The sequence below is a fragment of the Pogoniulus pusillus genome, chromosome 16, assembly GCF_015220805.1.
Source record: "Pogoniulus pusillus isolate bPogPus1 chromosome 16, bPogPus1.pri, whole genome shotgun sequence".
NCBI classification, from domain to species: domain Eukaryota; kingdom Metazoa; phylum Chordata; class Aves; order Piciformes; family Lybiidae; genus Pogoniulus; species Pogoniulus pusillus.
The window spans coordinates 2,078,331-2,091,654 of NC_087279.1; positions in this window are offsets into that span (position 1 = coordinate 2,078,331).

Genomic DNA, 13,324 nt, shown 5'->3' on the forward strand with positions numbered 1-13,324 from the left:
TCTTTCTTCTTGGAAGGGCTCCATAACTCAGGCCCTGTTGGGGTGTAGTCTTCTGAACAGTTCTGTCCTCTTCCTTCCTCTGCTGCCTGTACCTCCTGCTCTGCCCTGAGACTTTGGGCTCCACTTGTCCCAGCAGAGGTCTGTTGAAGAGCAATGCCCCTCCACTCGAGCTTCAGAAATGGCTGGATCAGGAGGAGCAGCTCTGGGAGGTTTTCCTGGGAGGGTTCTGTCTCAAGTACCGGTCAGGACCTGGGGCAGCTCAGGCTCTTAGAGATGCTGACGCTGCCAAGCCTGCAGGGAGGTTTCTGGCTCTGGCTGTTCCCGTTGAAGCCCCACAGTGACCTCCCTTGCTGCAGGATGCAACATGGACATCTGCTTTCTCCCACTTCCACCAGCAAAAAAGGGGTTGCTGTTTTCCAGCCTTGTCACAGTATCCCAGCATGGTGAAAGCTAGAAAAGACTTCTGGGGCTCACACAGCCCAACCCTGCCTGCCAGAGCAGGGCACCCCCAGCAGCTTGCCCAGCAGCACAGTGCCCAGCTGGCCTTGGCAGCTCTCCACACCAGGACACTCCACAGCCTCTCTGGGCAGCCTGCTCCAGGCCTCCAGCACCCTCACAGCAAACAACTTTCTCCTGCTGCTCACATGCAACCTCCTGGGCTCCAGTCTGTGCCCAGTGCCCCTTGTGCTGTGCCTGGGCAGCACTGAGCAGAGCCTGGCCCCAGCCTCCTGCCCCCCACAGCTCCTTTGTCTCTTGCTGAGCATTGCTCAGCTGCCCTCTGGGGCTGCTCTTGTGCAGGCTCTCAGCCCCAGGGCTCTCAGCCTGTGCTGCTCCCAGAGCTGCTCCAGGCCCCTCAGCAGCCTCCCCTGGACTCTCTCCAGTGGTTCTCTGTCACTCCTGAAGTGGGGAGCCCAGAACTGGCCCCATGACTCCAGCTCTGGCCTCACTAGGGGAGAGTAGAACCTCTCTCTACCTGTTGGTCCCACTCTTAATGGAGAGCACATTGCTGGCTCATGGTTAAGTTGCCCACCAAGACTCCCACATCTCACTTATCTGTGGTTTCCAGTAGAAGAGAGGAAAGGAGAAATAAGTTCTTCTATTTTTTTTCCTAAACCAGGTCTTGGGAGCTGCCTGAAGTGAAATCCTGTGCAGAAAGGCTGAAGTTCACTCCAGAAAGGAAGGTAAAATTATTTTCACCTTACTGGAAACGATTCATGGATTTAGGTAAATTTCCCCCCCCCCTTTTTGTAAAGAAAGAAAATTGTCAGGGAAGGAAAAATCAGGATTTAGAAGTGTTTCTAAGTGTTGTTTTCAAAATGCTGCTTTCATTATTGCCTGGAAAATGCCATCTTGGAGGCTTCAAAGGGCTGTAAAACCAAACTGAGCTGAACAAAAGCTACTGAGTCACCTTGAAACAAGTTTTATCCAGTGGTTAGTCAATGAAACCTTTTTTTGCTTGTGAGGAGGTGGATCAATCCTTAAATATATTTTAATGCCTTCCCCCCCTCCTCCTTTACTTGCTTTGGCTCCAAAGTGAGGGGAAAAAGTCTGTTCTCATCATCTTGTAGAAAGCATCAAACTGGTCCCACCTGTGCCAGCAGGTCAGAGTGCACTGCCAGCTTAAGGAGCTGCAAGGGAAGAGTCTCTGAGGAGTTTCTTGCTCTGGGTTTTTTTATTCCTACTCCCTTTTCCTCCCCCTCCTTTCCCTCTCCCCCTCCTTTCCCTCTCCCCCTCCTTTCCCTCTTCCCCTCCTTTCCCTCTTCCCCTTCTTTTTTCTCCCCCTCCTTTCCCTCTTCCCCTCCTTTCCCTCTTCCCCTCCTTTCCCTCTTCCCCTCCTTTCCCTCTCCCCCTCCTTTTCCTCTTCCCCTCCTTTTCCTCTTCCCCTCCTTTTCCTCTTCCCCTCCTTTTCCTCTCCCCCTCCTTTCCCTCTCCCCCTCCTTTCCCTCTTCCCCTCCTTTCCCTCTTCCCCTCCTTTCCCTCTTCCCCTCCTTTTCCTCTTCCCCTCCTTTTCCTCTTCCCCTCCTTTTCCTCTTCCCCTCCTTTTCCTCTTCCCCTCCTTTCCCTCTTCCCCTCCTTTCCCTCTTCTCCTCCTTTCCCTCTTCCCCTCCTTTCCCTCTTCCCCTCCTTTCCCTCTTCCCCTCCTTTTCCTTCCCCTCCTTTTTCCTTCCCCTCTTCTTTCCTTCCCCTCCTGGGGAGGTCCCTTGCAGCCCCTGGCAGTCTGTGATTCTATCCAGAACAGAGGCTGAGTGCTGTGTGCCCACCTAGGGTTTGCAGCATCCCTAGGGAGGGACTTTTGAGGCTGTGAGGGAGTGCCAGGACTGGGGGGATGGAGCAAAGCTGCAGGTGGGGAGAGTGAGGCTGGAGGTGAGGAGGAAGTTGTTGAGCAGGAGAGTGGTGAGAGGCTGGCAGGGGTTGCCCAGGGAGGTGGTTGAGGCCCCATGGCTGGAGGTGTTTAAGGCCAGGCTGGCTGAGGCTGTGTGCAGCCTGCTCAAGGGTAGGGTGTCCCTGGGCATGGCAGGGGGTTGGGGCTGGCTGCTCCTTGTGGTCCCTTCCAGCTCTGACTGATTCTATGGTTCTATTCTATGATTATGTGGTGTGCTGCAGGACAATGTCAAAGGTCTTGCTCAGGTCCAGGTAAGTGACATCACTTTAACAGTAATAATGCTTCACAGCAGCCTTTTTGGGGTGGTTTTGGCCTCTGCCTTTGCCCAGCAATCTCATCCTCTTCTCTGTTGTGGTGACATCTCTGTGAGCAGACACTTGAGGACAAGCTGTGGTCATTGTGTAAGCACAGAGGAGGATCCATAGAGCAGTGGAAACAATTTCACTGTGCATGAAAAAGGAGGCATTTAGATGAGCTTGGGGTTGTTAATGGTTCATTTCCACCTCCACTGAATTAAGTGTTGCTTTCATCTATTTTTTAAAGGACTGTCTATTTTGGGCTGGTAGATGCCCTGCTCCATCTGTTCTTCAGATGGGTTTTGCTTCCTCTCCAAGAGATCTGCCATTGGCTGTGTTTGTACAGAGCACTTCTGCTTTTTGTTGCCCCCACAGATGAGGATTCACTCAAAACCCAGCAGCAAACACAGAGCCTCCAAGGTCGGCTGACAAGCAGAGGCTTCCAGGTCTCCTTTCAGTGCTGCTCATCAGCCAGCTGGATGTGAGCCAGCAGTGTGCCCAGGGGGCCAAGAAGGCATCCTGGCATGGATCAGCAGTGGTGTGGCCAGCAGGATCAGGCCTGGGATCCTCCTCCTGTATTCAGCACTGGTGAGGCTGCGCCTTGAATACTGCCTTCAGTTCTGGGCCCTTCACTCCTGGGCTGCAGCAGGTCCAGAGAAGGGCAACAAAGCTGGGGAAGGGTCTGGAGAACAGGGCTGGGGAGGAGCAGTTGAGGGAGCTGGGAGGGTTCAGCCTGCAGGAGACTGAGGGCAGAGCTCATTGCTCTCTACAGCTTCCTAAGAGGAGGCTGGAATAAGGTAGGGGTTGGGCTCTTCCCCCAGGTAACAAGTGATAGGACAAGAAGAAATGGCCTCAGGTTGCCCCAGGGGAGGTTTAGGTTGGACATGAGGAACAATTTCTTCCCCAAAAGGGTTGTTAGCCTGGAAAAAAGGGAGGCTGAGGGGAGACCTTCTGGCTCCCTACCTGACAGGAGGCTGGAGTGAGGCTGGGCTGCTGGCCTCTTCTGCCAGCTGACAGGAGGAGAGGAAATGGCCTCAGATTGCACCAGGAGATGTTTAGGTTGGACATTAGAAGAAATCTTTTCATTGAGAGGCTCTTCCAGCCTGGAGGAGGCTGCCCATGGAGGTGGTAGGATCCCCATCTCTGGAGGTGTTTAGGGTGCTGAGGGTGGCTTAGTGGTGACTCAGGTAACAGTTGGCCTCCCTGATCTCAAAAAGGTCTTTTCCCACTGAGCTGGCTCTGTGGTTGTTCTGCCTCTGCTGATGACTGCTGTTAATGACATGGTGCTGGCATCCTTGGCACTGCTGCACCTCCAGGTTGGATTTTCAGACCTTCTTCTCTGCCCCTTCTCCCACAGCAGCTGGGTGGTTCTGAGGCTGGAGGTGCTGCTTGCAGCAGACCCAGTGCAGCTTCTTGGAGCAGTCAAAGCCCCCAGGGCTGTGCCACCCTGGACAGACAAGCTCTGCTTGCATGGGTATGCATAGCATAGAGTCATAGAATCAATCAGTCAGGGTTGGAAGGGACCACAAGGAGCAGCCAGTGCCAACCCCCTGCCATGCCCAGGGACACCCTACCCTAGAGCAGGCTGCACACAGCCTCAGCCAGCCTGGCCTCAAACACCTCCAGCCATGGGGCCTCAACCACCTCCCTGGGCAACCCCTGCCAGCCTCTCACCACTCTCCTGCTCAACAACTTCCTCCTCACCTCCAGCCTGACTCTCCCCACCTCCAGCTTTGCTCCATTCCCCCCAGTCCCATAACTCCCTGACAGCCTGAAAAGTCCCTCCCCAACTTTTTTTGTAGCCCACTTCAGACCCTGGAAGGCCACAAGAAGGTCACCTGGGAGCCTCCTCTGCTCCAGCCTGCACAGCCCCAACTCTTTCAGTCTGTGCTCACAGCAGAGCTGCTTCAGCCTCTCAGCATCCTCCTGGCCCTGCTCTGGACACACTTCAGCATCTCCACAGCCCTGTTGTCATAGAGGCTCCAGAACTGGATGCAGTACTCCAGGTAGGGTCTCAGCAGAGCATGAGCAGCTATGATGGGAGCTGGTCGTGGGGCTCTTGGCTGTTAGAGTGCTCGGAGCAGCTCTTGGCGGTCTCAGTCTCAGCCAGTCTGAAACCCAGGGTTGGGAAGCCAAAAACCAGGGCCTGTCTCATGCCTGCAAGGACATGGGCTGTGTGACAAGGGCTGGATTTGGTCCTTCTTGGCTGCCTTCTGCAAACCTCAGGCTGGAGAATGACAGAGGAGGGAGGGAAGGCAGCAGGAGCCTGCAGATGATAATCTGGTGAAGGAGGAGGCACGGGGAGAGCAGGAAAGCTGGAAGGAAAAGACAGCAGAGAGCCCTGGGGATGAGTGGGGGACTTGAGCATCTCCCCTACGAAGAAAGACTGAGAGCCCTGGGGCTGTTTAGTCTGGAGAAGAGAAGAGGCTGAGAGGAGATCTGATCACTGTATACAAGTATCTGAGGGGTGAGGGTCGAGTGGCTGGGGACAAGGTCTCTTTGCTGCTCAGCAGCAGTAGTCCAAGAAGCAACTGCTACAAACTGGAACAGAGAAGGTTTCAGCTCAACATGAGGAGAAACTTCTTTGCAGGGAGGGTGACAGAGCCCTGGAACAGGCTGCCCAGAGAGGCTGTGGAGTCTCCTTTCAATAGCTGCCTGGATTCATTGCTGTGCAGACTACCCTAGGGCATCCTGCCTTGCCCTGCTGTGCAGACTACCCTAGGGCATCCTGCCTTGCATTGCTGTGCAGACTACCCTAGGGCATCCTGCCTTGGCAGGGGGTTTGGACTCGATGATCTCTGGAGGTCCCTTCCAACCTCTAAAGTTCTGTGATGCTGTGAAACAGGATATACAGAGGAAAAATGAAGAGGAGGGGGGGAATCAGACACAGCACATGAAGAGCAAGGGATTTGCATATTCTTTGCAGTTTAGAGTAGCTCCAGTGGATGTTTGTCGTGGTTTGATCTCCAGCTGATGGAACAGAAGCTGACACTAAAATTCTTGTGGGGCTCTGATTTGTTTCAACCCTGCCATGGTGGAACAAGGGTCTCGGGGTGCAGCCAGAGGGGTGCCCAGCTCCACTCAGGGATTCCTCACTCTGCCCCCACCTTCTGCACTCAGGAACCACCTCAATTCCACTGGAATTTAAGAAGAAGCTTCTTTGTGAGGGTGCTGGAGGCCTGGAGCAGGCTGCCCAGAGAGGCTGTGGAGTCTCCTTGTGTGTTGAGCCCAGCTGGGCACTGTGCTGCTGAGCAAGCTGCTGGGGGTGCCCTGCTTGTCAGCATCTCCAGGGATCCCTTCCAACCTCTACCATGCTGGGATTCTGTGATTCTCAGCTGCTGTGGCACAGGGAACCCCAAGGAGAAACCTGCTCTTGTGACAGCCAGGCCAGAGCCATCCCTGCCTGCCTGGCAGCTCAGCACCGGCAGGGATCGATGCGGCTGACGATGCTGGTTTGTGCTGTGCTGAGCCCTCCAGCGCTGGGAACTGAGACCTGTCAGGAGCCAAATGAGTCCAGGGAGCAAATGGAAGAGAACAGGGCTATGAATTGCAAGGCAATCAGCTTGGTGGTTAGCTCTGGGGCAGGCTGGCAGGAGCAGCACCGTGCACAGGCTGTGCCCTGCCATGCAAATCCCAATCGATGCGTGACAAAGGATGCTGCTGAGCCCTCACTCAGTGCTTCTTAAAATAGACATGGTTCAGGAGGCATGGGAAGGTGATGCAGGGAGGGGAGGTGCTGTGGAATTAGTGAGGGGTGTGTAGATGAGCTCTGTGGCAGCCTGACTGCATTTCAAAGGATGACAGAGTGGTAGGGATGAAAGGCAGCTCTGGAGATCTGTGAGTCCAACCCCCTTGCCAAGGCAGAGTCACCGAGAGAAGGTCGCACAGGAACACATCCAGGTGGGTTTGGAACAGCTCCAGAGGTGGAGACTCCACCACCACCACTCTGGGCAGCCTGCTCCAGTGCTCCATCACCCTTAAATGAAAGAAGCTCCTGCTCGTGTTTAGATGGAACTTTAGATCATCATCATCATCATAGAATCACCCAAGTTGGAAGAGAGCTCCAAGCTCACCCAGCCCTGGCCAAGCAACCAGACCATGGCACTAAGTGCCCCTGCCAGGCTTGGCTTCAATGCCTCCAGGGGGTTGGGTTCCTTTTGCCAGGCAGCCAGCAACAGAACAAGGGGACACAGTCTCAAGCTGTGCCAGGGCAGGTTCAGGCTGGATGTTGTTAGGAAGTTGTTGGCAGAGAGAGTGATTGGCATTGGAATGGGCTGCCCAGGGAGGTGGTGGAGTGGCTGTGGCTGGAGGTGTTGCAGCCAAGCCTGGCTGGGGCACTTAGTGCCATGGTCTGGTTGGTTGGGCAGGGCTGGGTGCTAGGTTGGGCTGGCTGAGCTTGGAGCTCTCTTCCAGCCTGACTGATTCTGTGATTCTCTGATTCTGTGCAAGGGCTGAGCTGCAACTCAGGCCTGGGCTGGTTTGTGCTAAAAGAAAACTAAAGGGTAGGAGAAGGGAAATGTTTGAGGAGGGCTGGAAAGGGAATATTAGGCAGCAGTGGGAGATGTTTAGATAAACAATAACCAACCTGCTGAGTGCAAGGATTAAGAGAGCAGTGGGAGAGAGATGGAGAAAGAAATGAAGGGGAAAAGAAAAATTGGAGAGAAATGCTGTGAGAGGATCTGGGCCTCAACTTGTGCAAATTGCATTAAGCTCCTTGCCCTCAGGGGTAAGCAGCTTCTGGGACTGTCCTCAGCTCCCAGAGCTGGTGACAGACTTGTGGCCCAGCAAGGAGCTGGTAGGAGAAAACACAAGTGAGAGTGGAACTCCTAAGTGGTATGGTAGGGAGCAGGAGAGAGGGACAGGGGCAGGCTTAGCTTAGTGCCAGCTGGTGGAAGGGGAGGAGGAAAAAGACAGGAAAGTGGTGGAAGAGGATGAGGGGGAAGTGGAAGAGGAGAGGAAGGAGGAAGAGGTGAAAGAGCAGGGGAGGAAGAGGTGAAAGTCATCCAGCCTGAACCTTCCCTGGCACAGCTTGAGGCTGTGTCCCCTTGTTCTGGTGCTGGCTGCCTGGCAGCAGAGCCCAACCCCACCTGGCTACAGCCTCCCTGCAGGCAGCTGCAGACAGCAATGAGCTCTGCCCTGAGCCTCCTCTGCTGCAGGCTGCACACCCCCAGCTCCCTCAGCCTCTCCTCACAGGGCTCTGCTCCAGGCCCCTCCTCAGCCTTGCTGCCCTTCTCTGGACACCTTCCAGCACCTCAACATCTCTCTGCAATGGAGTGGCCCAGAACTGGACACATTATCCCTTTGTTTGTTCCTTGGGAGAACAGAGACCCCTCCTCTTCCTGACCATCTTTCTCCAGGAAATCCCTCCCAGTTGTCTCTCTAACCTCACAGAATCACAGACTCAGGCAGGGTTGGAAGGCACCACAAGGACCATCTAGTTCCAAGCCCCCTGCCATGGGCAGGGTCACTCCCCCTTCTCCTCTTTGGTGTGGAAGAGTGGAGTTGCCCTCCCAGGCTGAGCGCAGCCCTGGGCAGCGTAGTTCACATCCCCCTCCGCTAGCACTGGTGTTTGCAGCAGGCAGCCAGGCTGTGGGAGAGCTCTCAGAAGGAGTGGAGAGCAGGAGCAGGCTCATTTGCAGAAGTGCTTCAGCAGGAATGACAATAAAATCCCCATTTTCCATGCTCCCTCTCTGATTCTCGTTGCCATTAGCTTCTTCCCAGCCCCATTTGCTCTTTCATACTTTAGTAAATCATTGCATCTCCCAATTAACTTCCAGGCTCCAGACAACAGAATGTGACTAATTCCATTCAACACCCTCTCCCCTCCCCCAACCCTGTTTCATAAACAGCTGAACCAGCCTGGAGTCCTGAGTCACAAAGGACTCTGCAGTTGTATTATATGGTGCAGGCAGGAATGGGCAAAGGGAAATGACTGAAGAGGAATTCATTCATCTTGGTTCTTTGGCTTTATCAGCTCTGGAGGAGTGGTGCTGGCTGAGTGGTGAGCCCAGCTAGGGAGTGAGCTGCCCCTCTCTGGCACACATATGGAATTCTTGGTGAGGAGAAAGGATTTGAGCTCTCCTACCAGGCCCTGGGCAAAAGCACTGCAGGGGTCAGTTAGATGCTCAGCAGCCCAGAAGCTTCAGTGGATGCAGCTGTGACTATAAGCTGGGATTATTGTGCCCAGTTTGAGCCCCACTGCTCAAGGAGGACAGGGAGCTGCTTCAGAGAGTTCAGCACAGAGCCACAAAGATGATTAAGGAAGTTGAGCATCTTCAGTTGTTCCTTCAGTTCTTGTGGCCAGGAGGGGCAATGCCATTCTAGGGAGTGTTAAGAAGGGCTGTGGTGAGTAGGTGGAGAGAGGTGCTCCTGCCCCTCTGCTCTGCCCTGCTGGGGCCACATCTGCAGTGCTGTGTCCAGTTCTGGGCCCCCAGTTCAAAAGGGACATAGAACTGCTGGAGAGAGTCCAGCACAGAGCCACAAAGCTGCTGAAGGGAATGGAACAGCTCTGTTAGGAGCAGAGCCTGGGGGAGCTGGGGCTGTGCTGCTGGGAGAGGAGGAGCTGAGAGGTGACCTCAGCAGTGGTTCTCAATGTGTGCAGGTGAGTGCCAGGAGGCTGCAGCCAGGCTCTGCTGGGGGATGCCCAGGGACAGGCAAGGGGCATAGGAAGTTCCATAGCTGAGGCAGAGGAAGTGTCATGGAAATATGAGGAGGAATTTTTTCCTTGTGAGGGTGGCAGAGCCCTGGCACAGGCTGCCCAGGGGGGCTGTGGAGTCTCCCTCTCTAGAGATAGTCAAAAACCATCTGGATGTGTTCCTGTGTGATCTGCTCTGGGTGATGCTGCTCTGGCAGGGGGACTGGACCAGATGGGCTTTGGAGGTCCCTTCCAGCCCCTGACAGTCTGTGCTTCTGTGATTATTTCCATCAGAGACAGGTTGGAGGAGCTGGCATTGGAGGGTTAGCTACAGGCTGGGGGGCTCAAACTCTGCTGGGCTCAGCCATGTGCACAGAGTGCAGCAAGCTGGATGGAAGCACTCAGAGCTGCTGAGGTGTCCTCAGCTAAGCACTAACACTGCAGTGAGGGAGATGTGCTGGGGAATTAGTCAGTGCTTGAGAATGGAGAGAACGTGGCTGGAGGGCAGGGTTCTGATCCCAGGGTCCTGGCAGATGCTGCTGCAGCACAGCCCCAGGCAGGCAAGCAGGAGGGCAGAGCTCTTCTCACTGATGCTTGCAGGTTAACAAAAGGCAGCTTTGAAACCTGGCAGCTTTTAAAGAGGTGCTGAGAACCTTTCTGCTGGTGTGGTGGCAGAGAGCTGGTGGTGGGATGTGGTCCTGCATGGCCTCTGCCGGTCAGAGGTGGGAGCTGAGCCGTAAACCATCCCTGGCGTTGCAGGAATCTGATTCCTCTGCAGCAGAGCATCCCCCAGCTGCTGGGTACTGCGTGGCACTCCGGAGCTGCTGGAGGAGCAGAGGAGCTCATGCTGGTCCCCAGGAGGTCTTTTCTGAGGGTGCAGTGACAGGAGCAAGCAGTGCAGCTCAGCATGGCTCAGGTGCAAGGTGCTTTAGGGGGAGGTGGGGTTTTTTGTCCCTTTCATGTGTTTCATCAGCAGGATGTAAGCCAAGGTCTGATGTTTTAACACTTGGCCTAATATTAGCTGGGGAAATGGAGCAGCTGCAATGCATCCTATTAAAGCCAGAAGCAGCCTCTGGTGCTCTGCTCTTCGTGTGGGGAGGCAGACTGAGGAGGTTTTGCTTCAGTGGCTCTTAAGAACTTCACAGTTCATTTCCAGTCATTAAAATAATTAGCTGCCATGCTCTGGGTACTCCACTAAGGGCACAGCTATAGGGCCAGGTGAGCTCAGCCTGGTGCCTCCTCTCTTGGGCACTGTGTAGATGTGCTCCTGCCCTCTCATGCAGGGGAAGCCTCTGCACTTGGGACCCAGATGCTCCCCACTGATGCCAACCCTCACTCAGGGGCTGATAAAACCCAGAGCTTAGGTATTTGGAACCATGGAATTGGTTTTGGTTGGAAAAGGCCTCTAAGATCATTGAGTCCAACCACCAGCCCAAACCACCATAGCCCCAAGTGCTGTGGCCACACCTGCCTTGAACACCTCCAGGGATGGGGACTCCACCACCTCCCTGGGCAGCCTGTGCCAGACTTTGACAATCCTTACAGGGAAGAAATTTTTCCTTATGTCCAACCTAACCCTCCCCTGGCACAGCTCCAGGCCATTTCATCTCCTTCTATCACATAATCCTAGGGAGCAGAGCACAGCCCCCACCTGGCTCCAGCCTCCTCCCAGGGAGGTGCAGAGAGCAATGAGCTGTGCCCTCAGCCTCCTCTTCTCCAGACTGAACCACCCCCAGTTCACTCAGATGCTCCTCCCCAGCCCTGCTCTCCAGACTCTTCCCCACCTTTGTTGCCCTTCTCAGCACCTGCTCCAGCTCCTCAGTGTCCTTCTTGGAGTGAGGGGCCCAAAATCAAACCCAGTACTCAATCTGAGGCCTCACCTGTGCCCAGTACAGGTGGATGCTCACTTCCCTACTCCTGCTGGCACCACCCTAAAATGACTGTGAAGAGCTGGGACCTGACCAGTCTGAGTTAACTCACTCATTTATTTTAATGAGAGGAGTGCTGTAGTCAGGATTGTCCTGTAGAGAAGTGATGCTAGGGCTGAGCCAAAACCCATCACAGAGCATTAGATGGAACACACAGGACCAAAAGAAGTTCCTAGCTTTATTGGAGGCAAGGGACAGACAAAGAGCCTGTTCTGCCTTCTGGCTCACACTGTGCAGGGTTCTGCACTTTGGCCACAGCAACCCCAAGCAGCACTACAGGCTGGGGCCAGAGTGGCTGAGAGCAGCCAGGCAGAGAGGGAGCTGGGGGTGCTGGCAGAGAGGAGCTGCAGAGGAGGCAGCAGTGCCCAGGTGGGCAGCAGAGCCAGTGGCATCCTGGGCTGGCTCAGGAGCAGTGTGGGCAGCAGGACAAGGGAGGTTCTTGTGCCCCTGTGCTCAGCACTGCTCAGGCCACCCCTGGAGTGCTGTGTCAATTTCTGGGCTGCTCGATTCAAGAGAGCTGCTGAGGTGCTGGAAGGTGTTTGGAGAAGGGCAGCAAGGCTGGGGAGGGGCCTGGAGCACAGCCCTGTGAGGAGAGGCTGAGGGAGCTGGGGGGGTGCAGCCTGCAGCAGAGGAGGCTCAGGGCAGAGCTCATTGCTGTCTACAACTACCTGCAGGGAGGCTGTAGCCAGGTGGGGTTGGGCTCTGCTGCCAGGCAGCCAGCAACGGAAGAAGGGGACACAGCCTCAAGCTGTGCCAGCGCAGGTCCAGGCTGGATGTTGTTAGGAAGTTGTTGTCAGAGAGAGTGATTGGCATTGGAATGGGCTGCCCAGGGAGGTGGTGGAGTGGCTGTGGCTGGAGGTGTTGCAGCCAAGCCTGGCTGGGGCACTGAGTGCCATGGTGTGGTTGGTTGGGCAGGGCTGGGTGCTAGGTTGGGCTGGCTGAGCTTGGAGCTCTCTTCCAACCTGGCTGATTCTGTGATTCCACTGTACAAAGAGGTCAGGAGAAATGTGAGTTAACCCAGTGAGCCCTATGGAGTTGTTCAGGTAATGGAAGGATGTGATGCAGGAGGAGCTCTGTAGTTGCACTTCTCTCTCTGTGCTGCTTTTGCAGCTCATGCTTAATCTGAATGGCTTTTATCTCTTGAAGAGGCAGAGGTGCTCTCATAATTCTGCTGTTAGGGAGCAATATCTGGAAGGCATTTCTGTAAATTCACTTGGAATGGTTAGAAGTTGGCTCAGGGGAGCAGCTGAGAGCATGCAAAGCTTTGTTCTGCAGCAGCAGCTTGGGCCCAGGTGCGGTTTGTAGTGGTGGAATGGTCTGAGTGGGAAGGGACCTCCAAAGCTCATCCAGTCCAACCCCCCTCTGCAGTCAGCAGGCACATCCTAGACTCAAAGAATCAATTGGGGTTGGAAGGGAGCACAAGGATCAGCCAGTTCCAACCTGTCCCTGGCAGGGACACCTCACACTAGAGCCCAGAGCCTCATCCAGCCTGGCCTTAAACACCTCCAGGGATGAGGCTTCCACCTCCTCCCTGGGCAATCTCTTCCAGCCTCTCACCACCCTCATGCTGAACAACTTCTTCCTAACCTCCAGTCTGAATCTCCCCATTTCAGCTTTGCTCCCTTCCCCCCAGTCCTATCACTGCTTGACAGCTTAAAAAGTCCCTCCCCAGCTTTCTTGTAGCCCCATTCAGATCCAGCAAGGCCACAATAAAGTCACCTGGGAGCCTTCTCCTCTCCAGACTGCACAGCCCCAACTCCCTCAGGCTCTCCCTGGAGAGTGAGGCTGGACAGCTCTGTACAGGTGAGGAATGTGCCATCAGAGTCAGGTCAGCCCAGCCACAGCATGAGGCTCCCTCGGGCACATCTGCTGCAGTGACCTGAGGGCACTGGAAGGTCCCTGCTGTTAGAGGAGTGGGCATTGCTTCCTCAGTCCTTGCTCTCTGGTGAGCCAGGCACAGCAGCCCAACTTGCAGCAGGATCTGCTGCTGAAAGTACCACTGAGAATTGAAGCTTCCCAGCTGGGCCTTGCCCAGTGCCTGCCCCCAGCAGCAGTGGTGCCCTCCTTGCCATCAGGGCTTGGG